The sequence below is a fragment of the Sus scrofa genome, chromosome X, assembly GCF_054392235.1.
Source record: "Sus scrofa isolate SSC_HxYL_T2T_F1_AM1 chromosome X, Sscrofa_HxYL_maternal_Yorkshire_Landrace_v2.0, whole genome shotgun sequence".
NCBI lineage: Eukaryota > Metazoa > Chordata > Mammalia > Artiodactyla > Suidae > Sus > Sus scrofa.
In genome coordinates this window covers 17,635,045-17,657,321 of record NC_139401.1, presented here as the reverse complement: position 1 = coordinate 17,657,321, position 22,277 = coordinate 17,635,045, and the positions used below count along the sequence as shown (strand labels likewise).

The window sequence follows — 22,277 nt, the reverse complement described above, 5'->3', positions numbered from 1 at the left end:
GGCTTCTGTTTTTTTTTACATGGCTATGATTATACACAAATGAGGCATGCCGGATAAAAAGCGAGTTCAGAATGTCAGACGGGAAGCTTATCTTTGCCCCTTCCTAGCTCTGCAGCCCCGAACAAGTTCCTTCACCTCTCTGTGTCTACACTTCTTCCCCTATAAAATGGGGACAATGATGGCCATCTCGTTCACTGTGTGGCCAAGAATTCAATGATGAAATACCTGGAAGGGCTTAGCACCATGTCTGCCGGGCCGAGACAGCACTTATGACATGTTAGCTGTAGGCTACTTACGGAATTATCCATCTTGATGGAAAGAAAAGAGTAGCGAGGCGTTCTGATTCTACAAGTGATATTTCCTCATTGGAGGCAATTAGGAAAATGGGGTGAGACATCACAAAAAAGGAACCTTGATTTCTGGGCGCTCTATAGCTCCGTTTCTCTTGCATTTTGTCCTCAGGGAGACCTACATTCAGAAACGCCCCGAATCCACGCAGTTTCAAGTTGAATAAGCCTCTGGTGTCAAAAGTAAAGAGAGGAGGATACGGAGAAGGGAGCAAAAATCCCAGCGTCTGAGTGAAGGCGCAGCAGTGAAGATCTAAGGAAAAGTGACAGGACGCCGGGGGCAATCTAGCCCCTTATTTTGATAGCAGTGGAATTTGATTTTCCTGTCTCCTAACGACAGGAGAAAAAAAAATGTCTAGAACGGCCTAAAGAATATTTCTGAAGCATTCTTTTTCGCTCTCTGCATGAACTCTGTGCAGGAAAAGCAGACAAGAAGGCATTTCCCTCTGTCAGCTCCCTCTGCCTCCCTGGGCAAGGGAAACTCTCGCTTTTCGGTGATGGGAATATACCCTGACTCCTGAGGAGTGTTCAAGTTCAGCAGTGAGATCAGCCTTCAAGCCCTAAGCATTTCTTTGTGAGGTCAGTTTTTCTCAGTATTAGCTTCTGCCTTCCTGTCTCATCGATGCCGAGGACAATGGTAAGCATTAATTCTGCAGCCACGTGGAACAGGAATGGCAGTCAGGCTACAGTCGCAGGATTCCATGCAGAGCTTGTGGCGAGAGCTAAGACAAAATGCACTGCATCCATCCCTCAAAGCTCCAGAATATCTGCTGCCGAGGATACAGTCGTCCTGGGCTTTATACCGATGGTCCTCAAAGGACGGTCCGTGGACCACCAGCGCCAGCATCGCCAGGCTCTTGTTAGAAATGCAGACCTGGAAACGGAACCTCTGAGGGGGCGGCTCAGAATCCTGCACTTTTACCAACTCTCCTGATGATTCTTGTGCGTACTGACGTTTGCAAAGCACTGGCTTATTTCTCCCACCTTCCCAAGAGGGCCAAGCACTCGTGAAAATGTTATTAATAATAACATGTGCGTGATCATAATCCCTAGCATGCATCGAATACTTTCTATGTGCTAGAAACCGCTGTGGTATGACTCATCTCCTTTATCCCTCATAACAATGCCACAAGCTAGATACAACTGTTATACCCATTTCACGGACAGAGAAACTAAGGGTTAGGATGGTCATGTAACTTGCTCGGGGTCAGCCAGCCTGGAAATGATGGATCCTGGGCTTGAATCCATGGCGACTGGATCCAAAAGCCCTACACATCTCAACTGCTCACTCTCTCATTTTCCCATTCATATGCTCTCTCTCTTTCCTTCTCTCTCTCTCCCCGCCCCCCCTCCTCCATCCCTCCCTCCCTCTCGATTCAGGACTGCCTCAAGGAAAAGTTCCCTGGGCTATCACCTTGTTGGGTTCAGGCATGTGAATAATAGATGCCCGAGAGATTGATCCAGGAAGTCCCAGCTGCTGGGAGACAGGAAGCTGGAAGGCAACGGCCAAGCCCCTCCATTCCTCGGCATTAGTTTTAATGACAACTGGGCAGGTTCAAGCATCCTCAGGCTGCCACTATAATGGAACTGCTTGGCACCGCCACGATGGCATGCTTGGCACCATCCCTGTTCCTGCTGGCATGGGCCAGTGCCAGGAAGGAATGGGCACCAGCGCCAGGCATGGATGCCAAGCCTCTCCAGCGGGCTGCTTTGCCACAGCAGGTCAGGCAAGTGGCAGAAATGTAAAAACTGCCTCTCGCACCCGAGGAGCGGGTGTGCAAGCACAGTGAACCCTGGCAGGCTCCCTGCATGCTGCTTGCAAAGGCTCTGCCGCCACCTTGCCTGATGGTGTTGGGGAGGGGGGAGAGGAGAGGGAATCAATTCACGGCAGGCCCAGCCCCAGAACACACATTAGGCAACGCGTGGGCAATGAAGGACCACACCAAGGAGACTCAGCTCTCTTGGCCACATCTCTTTCAAAGATTTAGATGCCCCTACAGGGTCGTTTTTCAACGTTTCTTCTTCTCACCCTTTCCCGTTGAAAGTGGGATCATAAGCGACCGGGCAGAGTTTGTTTAACCCTCGGTATTTTGCTGTCTTGGGTCATGCTCTCCAGAAACAGACCCCGAAGGAATCCCGAAAGAAGATTCATGTGCACGTGATTGATCAAGGAGCTGCTCCCAGGAGAGGCAGGTAAGGAAGGAGAAGCAGCAGGACAGAGGAGGGGCGGAGCCAAGCAAAGGCCGGGCTCAGGCAAAGCTCCTGCGAGGCTGCGGGGAGCCCTGGAGGGAGAGTTACAGCTTGCGGCCCTGGGGCTGGGCCCTCGTTCCGTTCAGTCTTTGGCTGGGGCCTGTGTGTTTGTGTGCATGTCCACATGTGAGCACATGTGTGCATGTATGGGTGCACGCACGTGTGCTGCCCATGCGCACCCGAGCATCAAGGCAGGTGCTTTGTTCCTGCTGGCCTGGGGGCAAAGCAGGCCCAAGGGCTCAGGGGCAGTTCCCGGAAGTGGCATCAGAGGTGCCTGCCACTGAGAGCCATGGAAGGGGGCATGCTGGGGGGACCCTAAAAGAGTTCCGGGGGGTCTAGAGAGAACGCCTATGTTCCTTACCACATACACCTTTCCTCCCATTTTATAAACACGGGCTAAGTGTGACCTGGGAGTTCCAAATCGTCATTATCAACACTGATTAGCATCTGTGAGCACACACAGCGCACCGAGTGATGGGCTGCCCAGGGAACAAGCTGTTCATCTGCACAACGACCCTTCAAGGAAGAGGGAAGACAAATAGCACGTCACCCCCCTTCCAGGGGGCAAGAAAGAGAGATTCATCCACTGAAGGCATTTTATGCATCTTGTGGAAAAGCCTTGAGCTGTCACCTGATGTGTTACAGAAGCACTATCCCCTTCACACCTCGCTCTGAAGCCAGACTGTCTGGATCTGAATCCCCACACTGCCACTTAACCCTAGGCAGGTCACTTAACCTCTCTGTGCCTGGATGTCCTCATCTGTGAAATGGGGATTAAAGCACTGTCCCCGTCAGAGCATTGTGGAGAGTGCGACAGGTGTCAACTCCAGGGACCCACTGAAGCCCAGTTACTGGCACACGGTGGACATCTGCCCAGTGGGAACTCCTGCACTTGTCATGATGTCACCACACACAGCCTCTTGGGTAATGCCTCATGTTTTGCCCTAATCAGCGTTCAGAGATGTGAAATTAATTTTCCAAAGCTCTTCAGGGGGTTGACTATTTATCAAGAGTGAGGATGCAGATTTCCCCGCTTCTGTTCCGTCCTCTCTCCACCAACCAAACCACATGCCTAGTACTCCTGGTCTGATCGGTTTCTCTCTCCCTCAGGCCGACATTCCGCCTTTTCATCCCAGCCCAGACTGCAGCTTTTATCATTCAATAGCAGCTCTGCCTTTTCCTGGTGACAATCTCCTCCATCTAAAGAATCCAGGTCAAGGCCTAAATTCACCAAGAAACCCCCTGATCTTGTGACCATCCCACGTCGTGGTATTCGTCTCCTCTTCTGACTCCAAAGGCAGTAGGTTGTTTCCACCTGGATGAGCTATGATTTCCTCCCTGGGGGTAGTGTGGCAGTCGCAAGTCACATCATGTGCACTGTCCCCCATGTCCCCCTCCCCCAACACATATCACATATCTGCCTGATGATCCAAAGACTGTTTGTTTCCTTTGGGAATGAGAAAAGAGGGGTTTAAAGTGATGACTAACATTCAGCAATGTTACTTGATGTACAGCATTCACCACTAGTACTTGAAGGTGTTAGACAGGATAGGCTAGGTTACGCTGCAATAACAAACTGCCCCCGAATTAAAGGTTTGCTTTGGCCCATGTCGAATGACCACAGCGTGACAGTGGGGGGCTCGGCTCCACATCATCCCTCAGGAGCCCAGGCTGACAGAAGCTCTGCCACCTCCTCATGTGGCTTCAGAGTTTGCCAAGGCAGGTGACAGGGCAGGCAGAGGCTTCACACCTGCCTTACTACCCCTTGGGCAGGAAGTGACAAGCCGTTTACAGTGACACCTATCGGCCAGAAGCAGTCAGGGGGCCCTGTCCCACTGAAGAGGGCTCAGGAGTGTAATCTTCCACGTGCAGGGGCGGGGGTGGGGGTGGGGTGGGGCTGCCGGTGAGAAAGTACCGTCCAGGACAGTGAGGGAGGTGGACAGAGCCTAGAGGTTCCAGCCAAGGTCGCTCAGGCACCCAAAGCCTCTGTCTGTCTACTACCTGAGGCAAAACCTCTCCAAGGGGCTTTAGGAGAGAGAGGTCACGTTAGACTTCCAGGCACTGCGCTAGGAGCTGGAGGAAGGGGGGGAGAGGAGGAAATGTGGTCTAATCTGCACAGACCCCCACAGTACCATTCAGTCAACAATGTTGCTTCACATCTACCAAGTGCCAGGGTGTGGTTCTAGACACTGGGGCTGCAGCTGCGAACCAGAGGACACAGCCCTGGCCTTCATGGAGCTTACATTCTAGAGAAGCCAAGCAGACAAGGAGACGCATGACATGAAACCAAACCAAGTTCTATGGCGTGCCATGGGGCACTCAGGACTACAGAAAACACTAAAGAGGAAGTCAGTGGTTGTGTCACAGTTTAAATGAAGAGGTCAGGGAGGGTGAGCTGAGAGGGGAGCCCTGCAGAGGAAGCAGAGGCATGGGAAAGGTAGGGGAAAGCCCTCCGGGTGGACAGAACTGCAAAGGGCAAAGGCCCTGAGTCAGGACCTTGTATATATCCAGCAATAGCAAGCAGGCATTTGTGCCAAATTTTGGATTCCACATATAAGCGATTTCATACAGTATTTGTCTTTCTCTGTCTGACTGACTTTATTTACTTAGTATGAGAATCTCTAGTTGCATCCATGCTGCTGCAAATGGAATTATTTCATTCTTTTCGATGGCTCAGGAGTACTCCACTGTGTATATATACCACCTCTTCTTAATCCATTCATCTGTCAGTGGGCATTTGGGTTGTTTCCATGTCTTGTCTATTGTGAATAGTGCTGCTATGAATATATAGGTACATGTATCTTCAGGGATAGAACATGATCAAAGATGGTATGAGAAAAAGAATGTATACATATAAATGACTGTGTCACTACACTGTACAGCAGAAATTGACACAACACTATAAATCAACTATAATACAAATTAAAAAAAAAAGGAGGTAGTACAGTTGGAATGGGATGAAAAAGGGGAAAACTGGGAGAGGCACGTCGGTGGGGGACCCTGCCAGCCACATAGGCTTCGTGAAAGCTTGGCTAAAAGGTAAGCGGCAGGCCAAGGGCAGTGGCTAGACGGAGGGTCGTTGTACGTGCCACTTGAACATCTAATGTGCTGTGTTCCCGGGAGGAGAGAAATGTGCACCCTAAAAGGCACAAAGATGGGCCTGCCTGGACTCAGCAAGGCCAGCCTCCCTGCGAGTGGAGGTTGCCAAGAGCTTGAGCAGGTGCCCCCATGGTGAAGTCCCGGCCCGTTCCGGGCATGCCCGTGGCTCCTGCCCCACGCACCTGCATCACTCTGCCCGAGGGCTCTCTGTGGGGGCTCAGAGGTGCCAGGGACCCCGGGCCTCTGGGAGCAGCCCTCAACCAATGAGAGGCAGTGACTGTGTATCAACTGCTTCCTCCTGGCGGGAAACTCTGAAGTGTGTTCTGCTCAGTCTCCCCGGGGGCCCCAGCAGGTGGAGCCCCGGGCGCTTCCTGGGAGCTGCTCATTACCAGGCAACCCTGCCTCCCATCTCGCCTCCACCCCGTCCACCCCCGGAATCAGCTCCTGAATACCTGTCTCGGGTCTGCTTTAGAGGAAGCCAAGTGGACATGCTGATCAAGCCCAGAAAAGGTACTTCCCTCTTCTCGTCTTACTTCCTTCCACACACCTTACGATGGGGGCGTGGGATGGACTGGCCACAGGGCCACTTTCTGCTCTACCACCCTGTGGGTCCAGGAAGCTCACCAGCCCACAGACGAAGCCATGGCCCAAACCTCCTGCACTGTGAGCTGCAGGAGAAGTTCACGGCCCGACCCTTCCCACAACCGCCCTCCTTTCTCTGCAAAGTGGGCAGAGCCCCCCCAAGCCCTGGGGACGCTTTGTCTCTCACGAGATGGGGCCAGCGGCCTCCCAAGCCAGGCCACGCAGGAAGCCCTCCTGCCGGCGGCTGGCTCTGCCGCCACCCCCCCCCCCTTCCTATGGATGTGCTGGGAACAGCTTCCCCTTTGTTCACCCCTCTGATCCCCATCTGCTCAGCAACTGCCCAAATTCAATTCCGGCGTCGCGTGCCTCCAGCCTCCAGTCCGGCATTGTCTCTTAGGAATCAGTCCAATCCCCCCAAACAAAGGCCCTCAAATCTGAATAAACCCTCTGACATCAGCCTGGCGGGTCGGGACGCTGAGCACGACAGTCCCCGTGCACACCGCTTAGAAACCCTTTGGCTTTGCTGACCTCTGTCTCACCCCCTCTCAACGCGCTCCCCTGTCACCACCAGGCCAGGCGCCGCATTTCCTAGTGGACTTAGCCCCTGTGCTGAGCCGACGGGAGGCCTCCATTCTGTGTGACCTGAAGTCTTCCTTTTTTGAAGTTCAGCTTTGTCCTTTTACACAAAGTAACCTCTGCGGGGTCCGATGTGTGAAAAGTGGCCACCAGCTGGGAGACACCAGACAGGACCCTGTGGTTAGCTCTGCTCAAGACAGGCTAGGGACCATGTTTTCCAGAAATCCTTCAGTTTCTCTGTAACTGAGTTTTAACTCTTTGTACTGTCTTCTCCTTATGCGCAGAGATTCTGTGATTGTCTGGAGGTACAGGTGCCTCCACTTAAACCTGAACTCACAGGTATTTCATCATTCATTACGCTTGGAATCTAATTTAAAGATCAAGCTCCCCCATCTCCCTGTGGCACTTTGGATAGAGCTCAGCCGGTGAAATTTGGTGACGCCAAAGCCAACAGGCAGAGTGGCTCCCAGAAACTCTACCTCGAGGTGGATGCTGTACGCCTACCTGAATGATGGGAGCAAAATGCCCTATTTTTCTTCCTCCTTTTGGACTGGTTCTTGTCTTGCTTGAACATGACAAGAGTCGTTGTTTTGCTGCCACTTCAGTAAGTTTTCTGACTCACATTTCAATGTACTTCCACAATTCAATCACTTCATGGAAAATCAAGATAAGAATTCCCCTAAACGTTCCTTCCTGGAAATATTAAGCTTACCTCACACTAAAGAAGCATGGCAGCATGGTCTTCCATTGCCTTCTTAGAATGGAACAAAAAAATGTTGCAAAGGTTTCGGGAGTGAATAAGAACTTGGTGATTAGTCAATTTCGTCCACATTTATGGAAAGTTTCCTACCTGTCAGATAGTGGCGAGGTGTGTGGCATAATGAGACCAATCTTTCCCACAATGGGACATATTTTTAGGTTTTCTTCAAGAAAGAGAAGCACTTTGTTGGGCTCCTCAAACCCTTCTGTAAGAAACAAAAAGGAACACGGTGGTGGCCCCAAGTCACTCCAGTGGTAGAACAATGAATGGAATAAACTGCAAAACTGACTCTGCGTAAGACAAAGCCAACCTTCCAGAACTTTCTCCTTCTCTCATCGCCTATACTATACCCATGGGTCTCTGACATAGAGAGATTATGAGAGACACTGTTATCCAGGAATGAGCCTGCTCTAAGAAAGAGCCAATGCCTTCAGACCATGTGTATGTCTGCAGGCAAACTTTTCAAGTTCCTCACTGACTACTGAGGTGGGGAAACCTGTCAAATGAAACGGGCCAAGGAGTTTAAGGAGGAAGAGGTAGTGAGTTAAACATTCCCTTCTTCAGTGTTTTAAGAAGGAGGCAAGTCAGTGGTTTTCTCTGACATCACAGAATCTACTCCAGAGGCGTCACTGAACAGCCCCCATCTCAATACTAAAGTAAGCCATGGTGGGGGCCGCTCCACGTCTGAGGTTCTTGGATGATTAATCATAGGAGGTCAAAACTAGAAAGGACTTCCGAAATGATCTGGGAGTAGTTCTCCATCAGGGGGTGGTGCTGCCTCTTGCAGGTGGATGGCAGTGGCTGGGGGTGGGGGGTGGGGGGCCCACACTGGTGTTAGTAGGTGTGGCCAGAGATGCTAGATGACTTGGAAAGCCCAGTTCACCTCACCTAAGTCATCGCCTGGCCAAACCACCCACCATACCCCTGCTGAAGCAGCCTATGACCGTCATTTACAGAAGAGGTAAGAGCACAAGAAATGAAGTGAAATGCCCAAGGCCAGAGGCAATGATGGGCTGGGGTTGGTAACCCAGGTTTTACATTATACTGCAGTAAATGAGATAATTACTTATTTATATTACAGTTGATTTACAATGTTCTGCCCATTTCTGCTGTACAGCAGAGTACTTTTCTTTTTTTAGAGACACTCTGAAATGTTGCCGTAGATGGACTCCCCCTGGGACTCCTAAGACAAAGAGTAGACAACCCCAAGACAAAGATTCAAGCGTTGAGTAGTATATCTGGAAAGCACGGCAGCAGACCAGGGAAGTGACACAGGGAAGGAAAGGCAGCCATAAAGGGTGGCTTATCAAAGAGATTCCTGTTGTGGGCAATGGAGGTTCCATCTTGCTGGGGACTCCAGGGGATACTGTAAAGCACAGTTCAGAATTGGGCCAACCGAGGAGTGAGAAGTCTGAGGTATTGATTCTCCAACTTCATCCTTCATTGAATGAAGGCTTCTTCCAGGAGCATTAACTCCCAGGCACTTGTGGCCTGCATAGCTTGCAAGCTGAGGAAAAGCTCTCAGAACTGTAGCTACTCAGAACTGTCCTACGGAGTGGGGCACTGTTCAGATGTGCACTGCACCAGTGGATGTCAAAAGCACACGGCTGGGCATCCAGAGCACCTGTCAGAGATGCAAAGACCTAAACTGAACAGTGAGTCCAGTCACTTATTCTGTGCATGAATCAGACCACCCAGGCTTGTCGAAACGGCTGGAGATGACTTTTCAAACACTTGCTTTTATGTTTGGAACACTTTATACAATTCAGTTTTGGACCCCCAAGGCAGATTTGGCCCAGAGTCCTTCATGAAGCCACAGGCATTGGGGCGGTACCACTTACGGAGCCGCTAGTGCCATAACTGCACCTTTTGTTTCTCTCTTTGAAGTGGTTGCTGGCTTTTCCAGCCCCAGTCCCTAACTTTCAAAACAGGAGAGCTACAGCACCACAACAGCCAGCAAAGGCCACCACGGCTTCTAGCCACACTAGAAGCCGTGGTGGCTTCTTCGTCCAGGGGGAAGAAAAACATGGCGTCACTTCCCAGAGGCCAACGTCCCAGCATCACAAGCCACCCTGGTGTCCTTGTGACCTGCTTTTTTTGAGACATCCTCTAATGTTTTATCATCGAAATATACAATTTTTGGCTCATGAAATGAAGTCATGGTCCCAAGCCTATGAGATCCTTCTCCAGATGCATCAGCTGCGAGGCCATCATGAGTATACGACCTGGGAAGTGTCTTCATGTGGGGGTGGACACACCCACACCCACACGCACACACAATGACCTTTCAGACTCCAGACTCTGCAGAAATCTTTCTTTCCCCCAGAAGGTGAGAGAAATCATCATCAAAAAGAGAAAATAGGAAAATGTCACACTCACAGACTCCCTTAATTTGGCTTTGTAATTAATTCTGTTAAGTGCTGACAAGACTTTTGCTCAGAGAACGTGCATATTAATGGGACAAGAAGGGAAACCAGCAATTCACCGCACAGGCTGCTAGACACTGCGGTATCTATGTCATGTCATCTTCAAAACAGCTCTCAGAATAAGCTTCACTATGACCCGCACTGTACAGGCCACAACCCTAGACTGAGAGAGGCCACAGGGACTGGCCGAGGTCAGAGAACCCGAGGGACTGCATCAGGACACAAATCCAGGTCTCTGAGCCCTGGCCCTCAGGCCCGCCCACCTTCCCAGCAGGAGGCAGCACTTGGTGCCCCGAACTTAGAAGGGATGATTCCCTGATGGCTCTAAATACACTTTTTAAAACTCCTAATTTTAAAGGTCAACAAGAAGCCTTACAAAAAAAAGGCTTGTTGAAAAATCCGTACAGGGCTTAGAGAAATAAACTGTCTAACCACCTGGACTCAGGCACTTGAGAAGGTTCCACATAAAGCCATGTCAGTGACCTTCACTGTCTCAAGAGCTCTGACCTGCCTGCATCTCTTTGATGCCCGGGTACTCCGGTGTAGTGGGCACGGCGGGTGCCTGCCAGCAACTTCACAGGCTCTTTGGGTGATGGCTGTTGCTCATCGCAGGCGATTCCACCCAGGTCTTCGGTAGGCGTTGCTCTGCAGGCCGGTAATGCGGCACCCCAGCAGATCCAGCCCCCACCCCCGCATCTGCCAAGTGCACTGCAGAGCTCATCTTGTTTATTCCTCACCATGGCTCTCCAGGCAGCTCACAGATTGGGACAGTGAGCCTCAGAGAAGTTCAGAAAAGTGTTCAAGTTGGCCACCGGGGAGTGACGGGGTGAGAATGGCTCACGAGTGGGCAGTTGGCTTCCCTGAGCCCCCACCCCGACCCTCCCCCGCCAGCACCAGCCCCTTCCTCATCCTGGGTCCTTGCTGACAATGCTGACATTTTCGCTGCAGTACCCAAATCTCGGCGACATTCTGCAGAGTATTTCTCACAGTGATGGCTCGAGCGCTCTCAAAAGCACAGGGAGCGGAGCCCTGAGGTCGATGCTAAGTTCAAAGTAGACTTCTGGTGCCCCCGTCCATGCGACGACCGCTTCTTCCCTGCTATTAGCCTCTCCGGGGCCTGCCATCTGCCTCCCAGCCTCTGAAGGGCAGAAACCTCACCACTCAGCTGTGCCCGCTAGGCCTCCAGCCCGATGCGCAGCAGAGTCGGGGTTGCAGGAGCGTGCGTGCGGCGATGGGCTGGTTAACTCTCAGAGGCACGGCTTCCGCTTGTCCTAATTAAAGCCAGAGCAAGGCAACCTTCCTGACCTCGAGGGCCGACTCATGCTACCAATTACGGAGACATTCAGAACCGAATTCTTATATATGTGAGACAATTTTTAAAAAGGCGATTGTTCAAGGTTTGGACGGGAGTCTGGTTTTTGTTTCCCAGGATGATATTTTAGGAGATCTGCAGCCCCCAGCCCCACCCCTGAAGGCAGACAGTCCCCCAAGATGCGCGGGGCGGGCAGGCCACCTCTCGGAGTTGCAAAGGCTCTCAGTGGCTTCAGCAGCACCTATTTATTGGGTACATTCTAGATGCCAGCCTGTAAGAACCCAGAGCCTGACACAAGTGAATCAGGTCTCTGCTCCAGCCCAGGAGGAGAGACACACACGGATCCAGCCACCACGTTTCAACGTACAAGCGCCAAGAGCAAGAAGCACTGTGAGCCTGAGACTGAGGGTCTGTAACAAAGGACACTCCCCAGTTGGGGAGGGGTGAGAACAGGCCTCCCCGGGGAAGCTGGGGAAGGAATGTGAAGGCTGCTGAGGCGCTAATCAGGTGGGGCCTGACAGCAGGCCAGTGTGGCCGGAGCAGAGGGCTGAGCCAGCGAGGGCAGCAGGGACGAAGGTGGAGGAGGAGGCAGGGCTCAGCCACCATGCCTCCTGGGTCACGCTCAAGACTGTAGGCTAAGATGCCCATTTCACAGATGAGGAAATCGAGACACAGAGAGGTAAAGTGACGTGCCTGCGGTTAAAGGGCAGAGGGAACGAGGTGTGAGGGTGACCGTGGTTCCGCAATGTGGGGACTTCACAAGGCTTTTCTATGCGATGCCTAAAATGCTTTACTGGACAAATCCCTCCGTCGTTCCCTTTGGAGGAGGGCTTAGTTGCTATCAACCAAGGGCTCGCCACTGCAAGGGCTGAAGCAGTGGCAGGGGAAGGGAGGGAGTGACGGGGGGACTGTGAAAAGGCCCCTGGGACTTGAGGGTGGAAAAGGTAGGTGTAACTGGGAAGCTGCGGGCACTGACGAACTGGGAACCATGGGAGGGGGAGGGGAGCACTCAGAAGGACCTGGAAAGGGGAGGAGGGCCTGGATTCACAGGCAGGAAGTGGGGAGGTTCTGAAGGGGGAGGAACTGGCCTCCCCAAAGTGGGGAGGTTCTGAAGGGGGAGGAACTGGCCTCCCCAAAGAGGGGAATCAAGGGGACAGGCAGGGGGGCCGAGGTAGTGTGGACGATTTACAAGGAGGCAGGAAATAAGGGCTGATGGGGTGCCTAGGGATCTCCCAGTGTGGTCCTAGCCCCGCAGCATCACCAGGGAAGCCACTAGCAATGCAGATTCTTAAACACTGTATTATATAACTCAACTCTGCTAAGACAGAACTTAAATATTCTCGTTAAAAAAAAAAAAAAACCCACAGAAAGAAAAAGGAACCTGTGTGGTGATGGATGTGTTAATTAACTAGTCGGGAGGAATCCTTTCACAGGGTGTACGTGTGTCAAAGCACCAGGATTTGTACTTTATATGCCTTACAATGTTATTTGTCAATTACACCTCAAGAGCGCTGAAGAATGGATGGATGGATGCAGATTCTCAGGCCCAGCCCCAGACCCGATGGATCTGCAGGCAGGGCCCAGTGATCTGTGTTTCAGCCGGTAATCCTGATGTACACTCGAGTTTGAGAACTACTGCTTTGGACCAGCGCTTCTCAACCAGCAATGCATACAGGAATCCCTGCGGAGCGTGTTAAACAGTATATTCTGATTTCTTTAGTCAAGGGTGGAGCCGGAGAGCCTACATTTCTAACCAGTTCCTAAGGTGATGATAGGACTGGTCCCAGGACCACACTTGGAGCAGCAAGGGTCCGAGGGGGTTAAGGGACCATCCATCTGCTCCCCGGTGACAAAACAGCAGTCAACACAAAGCCAGATCATTACCGCTCCAGAAACCTGAAAAATGACATGCTCCTTGGCTGCATTTCTCCCGGGGAAAGCCCAGCACAGGCCCCTCACTCAGCAGGCCTGGAAACCTATCAAGCAGGTAAGAAAAACCCATTCCATCCTACAGCCCTGCTGGAGAAGAGCGAAGAGATTTGCATCCAGAGCCTACTTGGTGTGTTTGCTGAAGCTCACTTTCAAGTTCTCCTCAAGCTACTTTTAAATGATGAGCTCCTTTAAGAGGGGAGTGTCATGAGCTCGGGTTTGCAGAAAGCCTCCTTGCTCTCTCCTCTACGTGTTCCAGAAAGAGAGGGGACCAAGCCCCCTGGACTGCCACCAATGTGCCCAAAGCCACAAAGCAGCACAGCCATCCAGGGGATCTGGAAGCAGAGTGAAGGGCACAGGCCAACAGGAGACACAAAGCAGGGAACACGCAAAACAAACAAATAACAAAGGTAAACAGGATGTGGTTGGGGTTTCGCCGACTTCCTGCCCCGTGAAAGCCACACTGTCATCTCCCAAACATGCAACCTCCTCAGGAGAATCACACTTAAAAGTTCTCTCTTGGGACCAATCATGAGAAGGCCCCCTTCATGCTTTTTAAGAGCTACTGTACACTGATTTTTTTTTTTTAAGGAAAAATGCACAAAGTGGCAAGAATTGAACACATAAATTCAAAGACTTGAAGTGTGCGTGGACTCTGGGTGGCTGGGTCTCATTTCTGTTTCATGCTGCTTGTCTGCACTGGGAAGGGGGAGAGAGCGGATTGTTTTTTTCCCCCTAGAAAACCAGTGTGTCAGCGTTCCTGGCCAGCTCGGGGACACGGAGGGCACTGCGGTGGTAGCCAAACCGGAGCCACCTAAAGCCTGCACGTTCCTGAGCGAGAATCGGGCCACACACCCTCGTCAGACACTTCCGCACCCCCCTGCTCTCCCGGTGTCTCTTCTCATTGCTCCTGGGCCCTGTTTTCCTGTGTTTCGGAGACATCCACACACCGACAGCTCAGGAGCAATTTTTAGCTCTCTGACACATAATAAAGGCATTCGTTTCCAGCTAAATCAGGCCTTCTGTTCAAAGTGTTTTCCCTAGAAAATACGGCATCTTCTAATTAAATAACTCACTGAGCAGCAAGAAGGGCTAATGTGGAAATGAGAGCAGCATTTCAGCTTACATAGCACCCTTCTTGACAAGCAGCCCGCAGTGGGTGACGGGCTTCAGAAAGTCAAGCTGTGTTCCCTTGCTGCCCATGTGCTGAGAGCGAGTGGGGGGGTGGGGGTGGGGGGGCAAAGCCCCTTCCAGGCGCTGGTTCTCCCGGCTCCAGACACAGGCCCTCCTCAGCCTCTGGGGCAGGCTCTCGAGATGAATCTGGCAGGCAGACAGACAGACAGATGGCCAAGGGTGCCTCTACCTCCCATAATCGCCTTCCCTGGAGGGAGCGTACGACCAGGCGGCACGCTGGCCATGGCCAGAGCCTGGCAGCTTGAGAGGGTAGGTGAGTCCCAGCCGCCAGCATCCGCCCCGGGTCATGGCAATGACCTCCCCATGTCTAGTTCCCACCTGTCCTCAGAGCGGCCCTGTTGGGATGCACGGTGGCCCTGCCTCCAAGCCACCCCTGGCCCCCTCTTGCTCAGAGCCAACAGGCAAGTGCCTGTCTCTGGCCTCCCAGGGCTGAGGGTGTGATGGGCACCCAGAGTCCCTCATTTCCCCCCACCAGCCTCTCTGCTGCTCCTGGAACTTGCCAAGCGTGTTCCCACCGCAGGGCCTTTGCCGCTGCACTTCTGCCTGCTGGGGTGCTCGTCTCCAGAGAGCCGGCCGTGCAGGATGGGCTCCTGGGCCTCCTTCCGGTCTCTGCTCAGACAGCACTTCCTCTGAGAGGTCTCCTTCCCCTTCTCCCCACCGCATTCGACCCCCTGAGCCAGTTCCCCTGTCTCGCCAGCACTTAGCACTACCTGGCAGCATGTCACCCATCATTTTGTCAATTCTGCATCGTCTCTCCCTGCCACACATCAGCTCCAGTTGGGCAGAGGCTCTGGTGCCTGCATTTACCGCCACCTCTCCAATACGTCCCAAAGTGCCTGGCACACAGGAGGCGCACAACAGATACTGCTCCGTGTTTAATGATGATCCTAGGGGAGGGGAAGACGAGGAAAGAGCCAGAAGGAGATGTCCTGGGAATGGCCCTCTTCCAGACAGTGCTGCTGCAGGGCTGGTGTCAGGAAAGCCATGGCCAGCTCAAGGGCTCGGGTCTGGGTCTAGACAGGTCAACCCACCGCATCCCTGGGCATCACTCAGCTGTCAGTCTGGTGCTGGTTACATAGCATTGTGCTTATGAAGAATGATGGTGGCCCGGGGGCTAACTTTCTCAAATGACAGATCTGGAACATTCTGAGGAGACCATATATTTATAAATATTTGAGAAATGGGGACCTTTCCAGTATAACATATATTCATAGGGGTTGCCTTGAAGTGTGCGTGTTTTCATTTATTTTTATTTCTTCCTTTTTTTGTTTCTGTAAAAGCCAGCAATCCCGCCCTAAAGCCACACAAGCAGCCTTTGAAGAAGGGGTGAGTTCGCCAGCACACCCAGAGAGAATGCCGCCATGCAGCTCCCCTGTGGGTCGACCCAGCACAGCGGCCACCCCAAGCCACCCAGACCTGGGAGTTCTGCTCCCCACTGCCAGTGTGACCTGACGCAGGTATTCTTATGTCCTTCAGGGTTTGAGGGTCTGTGGTACCTCGAAGGGAAGAGTCTCTCCGAATGTGGGTCTTCCTTATTTAAAGGCTGGGATGATGGAACGGATGCCAGACACAAGAAGAGTCTCTCCAGGAAGGAGGGAGGGAGGAGCCGCACCGGAAGCGGGATCCCCCCTCCAGGTGGGAAGCAGAGCCTGAGACAGAAGCCACAGGAAACCAGTGGAGGGAACAGGAGAACAAGTCACCAGTTAATGGGTGGAGTGGGGACAGGCAAGAGAGGAAAGGAAGAAATAGATGGAGGGGCAGAGGTGGAAGGAAAACACATCTTGATATAAGGAACACCTCACGGGCTTCGAATTCCACCTCAAGACCAGCAGAGTCTTCCAAGCAAGAGCTCGCCACCATGTGGGTCCCTGATACTGGAAAGCAGCAGAGGGTCTGCAAGGGGCAGCGAAGTCTATTACAAAGGGAGTGTCTTGGAAGGTCCCATCCAGCGCAGCGGGTTAAGGATCCAGCATCGCCGCAGCTGACATGTAGGTCACAACTGCGGCACAGGTGCGATGCCTACCTGGGGAACTTCCACCTGCCCCAGGCGTGGCCAAGAAGAAACAGAGGGGGAGGGAGTGTCGTGTGGCTTCGCAGGTAGCTTTGCAAACTTACTTTAAGAATTCCAAGCGGTTAAAAAAAAACTCCAAGTGCCACCGTGAATGCTCCTTTCTTTAAACTTGAAGACTAACCAAACTTTCTGTCAACACATAGGAGCCTGAAGTGATTAAAGCAAATGGGAGCACTCCTTCTATTGTGTCTGCTTTTAATCCGCAGAGAGTTTTTCTTCAGGGGAGACACACACACACACACACACACACACACACACACAGGAATAGCTTGGGATGTGCTGATGGAAACCACAGGGGTTTTTCACAGGAAGGGCGGGGGAGCGCAGGGTCCCTGCAGTGGAGTCAAGGAGCAAACAAGGCACCGATAGAGAGGGGCAGAGCAGGTCTCCTTCCCTTTTCCCCACCGGGGGTCAAGGGCGCGGGCGGAATTCAAGGGCATTTGGTGGCGGTCGGTGGACCGCTCCCCAACTGCCCAGAAGCAGGAGACCTGGGGAAGCTGGCAGGGCCCTCCCTCCTTCTCATTCAGGAGCCAAACCAGTCCCTGGAAAGTTACGTGCCACCTTTATCCCATAACAAAGGACCCTGCAGAGGGCCTCCAAGGCTCCCATGCCCTCAACAAAGGCGAACTAAATAAACAAAAAGTCTCAAGAAAATACAAACCTTCACACCTGGGTACCCTCTTTATTACAGACTCCAGCTTAGCAATAACTCGCCAAGCTCTCACCTTCCCTCAGAAACAGGTCAAACAGGGTGAACTGGTCAGGCACAGCGACACGGGACATGTCTTCCGGCATCCAGCCCCATCCTCCACCCCAGAGGAAGACACCTGCCCGGGACACACTCCGTGTTTCTGCAAGGCGGCCTATTATCCACTTCTGTGGACCTATCCTGAAGCGTGTTCGCTTTACATCAAGTGAATCCGCAGCTTCGTCTCTAAGTCAGGCTGGGGACCTCAGGTGCCCATCTAGTCTTGGTAATAATACCAACACCACCAACACTTAGCACGTATGCTGGTTCAAAGCGCCTCCTTGAATTCACTCATTGAATCCAAAGAGAAGCTTTTAAAATAACTTCTGTAATTACGACTTACCTGTAGCCAATTCTCCTCCTGCTCTATACCTGTTCCCAAACAGAGAAACAGGGCTAAAAATAATAGCTCGGCACGGATCGAGTCGGTCTCTGCGCCAGACTGTGTGTGGGAATGGCCGGCTTCCCCACTGCTTTGCAAGGAGAACTTGCCAGGCCTCCCATCAAGAGATGGGGTCTGTTTCCGCTACCCCCGGGTCGAGGCTGGTTATGGGACTTGTCTTGGCCAATACACCGCAGCGGGAGGGGCGGCACGTGAGTTCTAAGCCTGCGTCTCAACAGGCCTTGCATACTTCTGCTCATGGGCTTGTGGACGCCTGTGACCAGCACATGGGCAAGCCCGGGCTGACCTGCCGGAGGACGAGTGACCGTCTCCAGGAGGAACGCCCTGGACGAGGCCCATGGAGATCAGTCAGTCCCTGGCTGACCTGCCAGGGGATTATGGTCACAGGACAGAGCCCAGCCGAGGGGGGCCAAGCCGGGCCTGGATGAGAACCACCCAGTTCAACCATAGCCTAGACACGTGTTTGGTGTTTTTAGCCACTCAGTTATGGGGTGGTTTGCTTGCTGGCAAAGGTGAACCAAGGCTGCGCCAGATCACACCTCACGGGAGTCACCAGCATTGGTTCATGTGTAGGTTTTATGGAAAACAGCTGCTTCTCTCTCCTTCATGCCCACTGAAAGCTTTCACTGCTGTTCTGAAAACAGTTTCCTTGATGGGAACGGTAACAGCCAGTGTTATAACAACGCACGAGAGCTGAGAAACCTCTCCCTCCAACAGCTCCTCTGCTCCTCCAGCGGGCTCTACAGAACTCTGTGAAAAGACAACGCTCGAGACCAAGAACTTAATATTCCAGGCCCAGTAAAACAACAATCAGAGGTTCTCCGACAAAAAAAAAAAAAAAAAACCTTTCTACAAATAGCAGTAAATGGCTTGCAAAAGCTAGATCCAAATGAATGCGCTAGAAACTTGGGTACGGATTCACTTTGAGTCCAATGAATAAAAAGCCAAAATTCTAAGCAATGCCATTTGCTGCTTCAACTGCCCCCAAAGAGCTCCCACACAAGCGTTTTGAAGCATTCTCAGAAGTTGACGCTTTTACTTAATTCATCTGCTTCTAATAGCTAGTTTCCCTTCCTGGTCCAACCATCCTTCTCGGAGTTCGAAACAATCTCTCTCGTTCCTATGAATACTCTCTTCATGATCAACTTTCTGTTGATCAATACTTTGTAAAAGATCCAGGTGGGATTTTTCCAGCAGATGCCACAAAATTTATCATACTTGTGACCAAAATCCTACCTTTTTTGTAGTGCATTTATAAAGTTAGTCCAACTGACACAGTGATGTCTACCAATTCTTTCTCAGTAAAACTGGGGGTGGGGGGTGGGGAAAGGTTATTCAAAAGTCATCTAGGAGTTCCCTTCATGGCTCAGCAGTTAACAAACCCAACCAGGATCCATGAGGATGTGGGTTCGATCCCTGACCTCGCTCAGTGGGGTAAGGATCCAGCATTGCCATGAGCTGTGGTGTAGGTCGCAGATGCGGCTGGGATCTGGCGTGGCTGTGGCTGTGGTGCAGGCCAGAGGCTGCAGCTCTGATTCGACACCTAGCCTGGGAATCTCCATATGCTGTGGGCATGGCTCTCAAAAGCAAAGCAAACAAACTAAAAGCCATCTAGCATCCAGTCAATGTGTCCCAAAGGAGTTACTACATGTGTCAAAACACACCCCACAGACCAGGACTGCTTCACAGGGTCCACGGAGGAGGTCAAGGTCCTTCTCCCCGTGAACTGAGCTACCAGGCTCCAGAGTGGGCTGTTCCTCCACGTGCCCTTTAAGAACTATTTTGGATTCATGGAGATAGAAGGGATGATGGATGCAACCACCAGAAGAGACCATCATTCAGGCAAGAATCATCAATGAGCGCTAAGACTCGGTGGGGGTGATTTGAGGGGGAGTGGGATATTTACATCCTGTCAAAATAGCTTCCTACAGAGCAAACCCATCTATTACAAAAGGGAAAAGAAGTGACCGCACAGAGACCACCGTAACCAAGTGATCAGACCGGACGCCACCAATAAGGGGCAAATGGACATCTGCGCCTCCTGACACGGCCCAGGAGAAGGACAAGCCACTTCGATCACGTCAGTGGTATTCCAGCCCAAGATGCCTATTTCTGAATTGAAACGCGAGAAAACATCCGTGAAACATAAACGAAGGGGCATTCTGTAGAATGACGGTAACATCCTGCAAAAGAGCATTCTTGGAAAATGCCAAGGTCATAAAAGACAAAGGAAGACTTGGAAACTGCTCTGGATGAAAAGAAACCAAAGAGCAGGACAATTCAAATGCATCATGGGATCCAGGACTAGCTTGTGAACCATGAGAAAACTGCTAATAAAGGGCATTATTGGAACAAAATGGGAATATAGACTACAGACTAGATGCAAGTATTAAATCAATATTCCATTTCCTCGCTTTGATAGCTGTTTGGAGTTCCATAAGGGAACATTTCTGTTCTTAGGAAATACAAGAGGGGAAGGGACTTGGATGTCAAGAGCTTCCTTGCAAACGGTTCAGGACAAAATTTACACGTATACACGAATATGTGTGTGTGAGCCCGAGTCCGCCTGTATGCAGAAAGAGAGAAGAGAGCAAACCAATGTGGCTGCAAATCGAGGCAAAAGCATAGAGGATGTCTATGCTGTTCATGCCACTTTCCTCTAAGTTTGCTAGAAATAAAATGTAAAACAGACAGACAAGACCAACAACATCACATGGGCAGAGGTGTGCCAGCAGCGGGCATGGCAAGGCTGGACCCAAAGAGGAGGGTCGTGGGGAGCTGCCGCCCTTGCCAGCCACCTTCTGTGCTGCCCGAGCCTTCCCCAGAAAGGACCCACCCCCTCAGAGCTTCTGCTGAGACGGAGCCACTGTGACCACAGGCCCCTGGCACCTTGCGCTGATGTGCCTCTTGCAAGTCAGGAAACTGAAACCAGTCCAGGCCACAGCTCGATGCTTTTTGAACATTTTCATCCTGTGGCTTTTCCACTGTGGAGGATGGAGATTAGAGAGGTTTTTGGCTGGCACTGCTGTCAGAGAAAGACGTGACTGGGCTTCTACGAAGGCGCAAGGGGGCCTGGGGAGCAACAGGGAAAGAAGAGACGGGCAGGAAATCACGGGCCCCAGGCCTCCTGGGGATGCTGGACACCTCACTAAGTCGACTGTCTTCTACTCTTTGTGCAAAGATCTGCCGAGGTCAGCTCCCTGGAGTAACTGTCCCCGTTACGGGCTCTGCCTCTGGACCATCGGGGCCTTGGGGTGCGTCTCCTGCCTGCTCTGAACCTCAGTTTCTTCATCTGCTTAGTGGGGAGAAGCAATCCTGCTGCTGGGCCCTGCCATCCCTGGGTGGGGTAGGTCCTGGAAGGACATCTCTGCCCGAAGAAGCATGTCTCTGTCACTCAAGTGCGACCTGCTGCTGAGTCTCCTCCTGCCGCTATGTCCGCCCAGTCAGGTGACAGTTTCCTTTCCGGCACTCCTGCCTCCTGCCGGGCCCCTAGACTCAGCCTGGCAGTGCTTCAGTATTTGCCCAGCTCCTGGCAGAGCCACCAGGCATGTTATGCTTCCTGCTGGCGCCTCTCTCACTAGACTCCACCTCCGTGAGAACCGTGGCCTCTCTCACGATGCTCAGATAGTGACAGAAGCACCTTGCTGGCTTCGAAGGACAATGCCTCAAAGGACAGTCACCAACGTGAGCATTCTTCCTTGATAAAAGTATGCCCTATCCATTCTCTTCCTTAGGTAAAGTAACCCCAGAGACGACCTGCGACCTCCGGTGTCAAACGCTAGTGCAAACCTGACTTCTAGACGGGGCTAGGCAGGCACCAGGGAAAAGGTCTGTCAGAGCTGCAGGACAGGGCCACATGGCCTCCCCGGTGCACGTACCGGGCCTTGAGGTGCTGGGTTCTCATGTAACTTGGGCAGGAATCATTCTAAGAGAGGAGAGAAAGATTTGGGGATAGAGTCACAAGATGGTTCCCCACGGGTCAGCCGCCAAAGTCAGAGGGTAACCTTTTGGGCCCCTCAACCGACGCTTCACAAAGAAAGGCCCCCCGCTCCAGGCAGGGCCACAGCCACTCACTCGGAGCCAGGCATGAGCAGAGGCCAGCCTGGGTTTCCCAGAGGGCAGCACAGGGGGCATTAAAAGGGCAGCCACACCTGTGGCTGCAGGTCCTGTAACCTGGACCACAGGGGGTTCTGGGCTGCTGCTCAGAGGCTTCTGGCTACTATTTGAGCAGATGCGGGCGAGCTGTCCACAGCCGGCTCGGCGCCCCACCCCTGCCCCCCAGATGGGTTCCTTTCAGAGGCCATGGCACCCCGCAGGCTGAACCAGCCACGGCCAGGACAGTCCCAAGTCAGCTGCCCCCGCACAGCCCACGCACCCAACAGGACAGCCCGGCGGCGGGGAGGGCGCTGCCCGTCTGAGGCCAGAATCCCCGCGCTAAAGCAAGAGCTTGCTCCAGGTGCCTCGGGGGCTGCACAAAGCAGAGATTCGGGAAGAAGGACCTGAAAAGGCCACAGAGAAGAGTGGACTCCCTCTCCCAAGGGGCCCAGGACCCATCTGTCTGTGTCCTCCAAGCCTGGGCC

General features: G+C 52.4%; 1 protein-coding gene and 1 long non-coding RNA gene across 5 annotated transcripts in view; both read right to left on the bottom strand.

The window, feature by feature from the left end:
• NHS (NHS actin remodeling regulator) overlaps positions 1-22,277 on the bottom strand; it is a 490,359-nt gene that overhangs the window by 193,253 nt on the left and 274,829 nt on the right. The gene's annotated exons all lie outside the window — the stretch shown is intronic.
• Positions 7,398-16,952, bottom strand: LOC146394496 (uncharacterized). Its single transcript, XR_014835794.1, has 2 exons — positions 12,626-16,952; positions 7,398-12,323 (listed from the first exon to the last, which is right to left on the bottom strand). It is a non-coding gene; the product is annotated as an uncharacterized LOC146394496 (long non-coding RNA).